A 4,556-nucleotide genomic window follows, 5' to 3' on the forward strand; every position below is an offset into this window, starting at 1 on the left:
GTGTATCTTCCTAGGGTATTCAAACACCTCTAAAGCATACCGTCTCTATGATGAAGTCAATAAAAAGTTTGTTGTATCTAGAGATGTAATCTTTCTTGAATCATCCAAAACTGACAATGTTGTTGAGCGGCAACTTGATCGCTTGGATAGAATAAAAAATGCAAAATCATTTCAAGAATTTGATAATCAGATTCCACATCTTGAAGGGGGTATTCCTATACTAGATCAACATGTGGAATCTTATTCTGAAGCACTCTCTCCCCCACATGAAACTCCAACAACGGATGATGCTTTAAGTGATGTGATTGATAGAAATGGGAGAATCAATCTTGATTCAGTCCTAACTCAATCAATGGAGCAGCTTGGAACATCTAAGAAAGGTCCTCCAAAGTGGCTGACAAAGACACTTGAAAGTGCTCATCCTGATGAGGTTGGAAAGATAGGAACTAGAAATTCAAACTGACAAAATGGAGGTGATGTAGATGACTCTAATTCACCCGTTGATATGGATGTTTCTTATGATTTTGAATTGAATTTGTCTACAGATTTTGAACCAACTTCCTTCAAAGAAGCTGCTTCTCATGATGAGTGGAAATAAGCGATGCAAAACGAGTATGATACCCTCATAAAGAATGGCACTTGGAAGCTGGTTGATCCTCCATTAGGAACCAAACCAATTGGCTGCAAGTGGGTCTACAAGAACAAGTATAAAGCTGATGGCTCACTTGACAAGCACACAGCCAGGCTTGTGGAAAAAGGTTTTGCACAGAAGGAAGGGGTCGATTATGATGAGACTTTTGCCCCCACAGAAAAAAGGGCTACCATTCGGACACTCTTTGCCCTAGCAGCTCAGAACGGTTGGAAATTCCATCAAATGGATGTAAAAACCGCTTTCTTGAATGGAGATCTAAAAGACAATGTTTTTATGTCCCGGCCTAAAGGATTTGCTGTGAAAGGACATGAACATAAAGTATGCAAACTTGTGAGATCCTTGTATGGCCTTAAATAAGCACCATGACCCTGGTATGAAAAATGAACTACGCATCTTCTGAAACTCAATTTCAAACATTATGATCTTGATGATGCAACTTTATTTGTCAAGAAAGTTGGAAAAATAGTTGTATATCTTGTGGTATATGTAGATGATCTTTTGATGACAGGGAACAATGAAAGCTACATTGCATCCATAAAGAAGGAATTGAGGAAAGGTTTTGAAATGACAGATTTGGGCTATGTTCATTACTATCTTGGTATTGAAGTAACTCAACATCTGAAGTCCATATTTATTTCTCAAAAGAAGTACATTGGAGATCTGTTGAACAGGTTTGGCATGACAGAATGCAATCCTCTTACTACTCCAATGGAACAAAACTTAAAGCTCACGTCCATTGAAGGAAAAGAATTTTAGGATGCAACAAAGTATAGACAGCTTGTAGGAAGTCTCAACTACCTAACTACTACCAGACCAGACATTTCGTTTGCTGTTGGAATCCTCTCCAAGTTTATGCAAAAGCCTTGTGAGGGACATTGGTCTACTGCAAAAGTAGTTCTAAGGTACTTGAAGGGAACTCAAGACTTTGGAATCAAGTATAGATAGGTGGACGACTTCAGCTTGATTGGATACTCTGATTCAGACTTCGATGGAGACAAATAAACTGGGGTATCTACTTCAGGATATGCTATGAGTCTTGGATCAGGCACTGTTTCGTGAGATCATACAAACAATCAGTTCCAACAGATTCCACAACAGAAGCAGAATACGTGGCAGCAGCTGAGGAAACAAAAGAAATTGTGTGGCTCAGGAAAATTCTTGAATATTTGCAGGTAAAACAAGTACAATCAACTCCACTCATGATTGATAATGCCTCTGCAATAAAGTTGGCCAAGAACCCAAAGTTCCATGATCGAACGAAACACATCAATACTAAATATCATCTGATTCGACATCATGTTGAGGCCAAAACAATCCATCTCCATCATTGTTCCACGAACGAGCAAATTGCAGACATCTTCACCAAAGTGCTTGGAAGAGAAAAGCTTGAAAAATTCAGAACGATGCTTGGACTCACTAACATCCCTTCAGATTAAGGGGGGGAATGTTGACACCTAATCATCAAGATTGGGGGAATAACTAAAATTGATGTAAATAAATTATAGAGAATATGAATAGTCAACGAGAGATGAAATGAACAATCGCTCCCTCATGTATATAATAAACACCAACCTAAATGAAATCAACGATTTTTTTTGAGGAGTTACTACTTGGTCTGACAGTTTTCAATGAAAGAGTTTGCTTTTCTTATTTAAAAATGAATGAATTTTAATTTAAAAAATTATATATAAATTTATTACTGAACAAATTTATGAATGGATAATTTATTAAGAAAAAGGTAAGTTTTGATTTTTTATTGTTAAGATTTTCATTTATATTATGTTTATTTTTTAATATGAATTTCATAATTATAATTTAATTATCAATAATTATTAGGTGGATGGTAGGGATTTAACATCCATGAGATATTTTAGAATATTCTTATTAGCATACATGAATCATAAGTTGAGATTTTTTTTCAAAGTAGTTATGCTCTTCTTCTTATTTCAATTAAATTGATTAATTATGGTTTTTTGGGCATGCCATATTGATAAGCTATGGTATCGACCCATGCTATTGTATCATAACTTATTTAAAAATTAAGAATCTCCATGATAAAGTAGGGCTAAATCTTCATGGTGAAAAATCTTGTTCCATTTTTTTTAAATGTAAATATGTTGAACTTATATATTAACTCTATTTATAATAATAATAATAATAATAATAAATCCTTTCTGATGCATTGATAGTAGAACTTTATAATGATTGGAGTTGATTTTTTGCGAAGAGGTCATGGGTGAAGTGTTCCTCTTGTGTCACAATGGTTAGGGTTTGGCCTTAGCTGGTTGCCTCTCCTATTCTCCTACATTTTGGCAGTCCTATGGTGTTTGTCTCTTCGAATATCTCACTTGCTATGACTATTGTGATGTCTTTCTCAGCAAATATGGTGAAGAGACCTCCTTACTCCTCTACTCTATCGATTGGCTCTACATTTCTAGTTGTAACGATTCATCTGATGACTCTGTGGCCTCATCATTTGTCACCATTATGGCTTCTCCCTCCACCCATTTATCTTTCTATGATATTGTGAGGGTCACCTATTAATGCCATCCTCCAAGGTCATCTCCTCCTCCAGTTGGAGATTTTATGAAGTTTGCTTCTAGATCACTCTCATCCATTATTCCATTTTTTGAAGCTCCAGTGATTGAGGTTTTGGTTGTGGCAAAGGCCCTTAGTGAGGATTTTTTTTCAAAAGTTAGATTGGTTTGTAGGTTCAGTGGATTGTGGCCAAGTGTCATTGATCTCCACTCATGAATTTCTAAGCATTGGAAGCCTCTCATTTCTCATGCTCTGAACATCTACCCATTGGCTCAAGGTTTTTTTATCACTTTTTTTTATCAAGTTAAAGACAATTATGTTATTTCCATCTCTGGTATATGGTTTTGGGGTAACACTGGGATCTCTATTTTACCTTAGTCTCCCTTTTTCCTCCCCCTTTCTTCTTCAATCTCAATTTATTTGGTTTAGGTAAGGCTCTCTAACCTTCTTTTGCATTTTTTGAATCATGCCTCGTTGTTTGCAATTGGTAATGCTTTAGTCAAATTCTATTACCGAAGTGATGAAACAAAACTCTACTTGAAGCCCACATATGCTCACATATGTGTGGAAATAGATTTCAATAAAGGTTTTCCACCTGAAATCAAGTTGGCAGGCCCTGGACACATATGGATGCAAAAACTAGAATGTGGAAATATCTCCTTTCATTGTAGAGTCTGCTGTGAGACTGGTCATTCTCTCAAATTTTGTCCCAAAGCAAGGAAAAAAAGTTAATGGAACTAATCATAATCCTCACTAGTGGGAGGGTACCAATTGAGATCACTACATCTATAAAGAGGATCTTTCTTCAACTCCTTGCAATGTAGACAAATTGCAAAAAAGAGTCAAACTATTCAGTAGTAAGTCAAGTTCAGACAAACAGTAAGGTAGATTTTTTTGATATTTCAGTAAAAGATAGTAAATTGATGTCATCCCCAGGTGATTCAAAGATAAATTCTCTTGAGAATAAGGATCTTCTATAAGTATTCGAAAAGAAAAAGAGTCCAGTGCATGAATCTACGATCCTAGACAAAGGTAATAAAGCAGCAATTACATGCAATACAACTCACACCCCCAATAGACAACAACGTAGAATTGATATTGTGGGAAGACCAGGTGGAGGAAATTTTTCCTCTTCCAAATTATACATTAGACTTCAATAGTCTAGCTTCTTTAAGCATGGGCACTACGAAAGATTTAATAGAAATTGGGGCTTGGACCCAAGTCAAAAGAAATTCAAAAGATAATTCTCCAGGAAAAGTGAAATTACAGTCAAAGAAAATTTTTAAATAGGAACGTGTTGCAAATTTATCTTATTTTAGGAGTTTTGGGGAATGTTTTCAGATGGAATGTATTTAATGGCCAAGTA

The sequence above is a fragment of the Pinus tabuliformis genome, chromosome 7, assembly GCF_031772625.1.
Source record: "Pinus tabuliformis cultivar Carrire ecotype Pingquan chromosome 7, CPIR1, whole genome shotgun sequence".
Lineage (NCBI taxonomy): Eukaryota > Viridiplantae > Streptophyta > Pinopsida > Pinales > Pinaceae > Pinus > Pinus tabuliformis.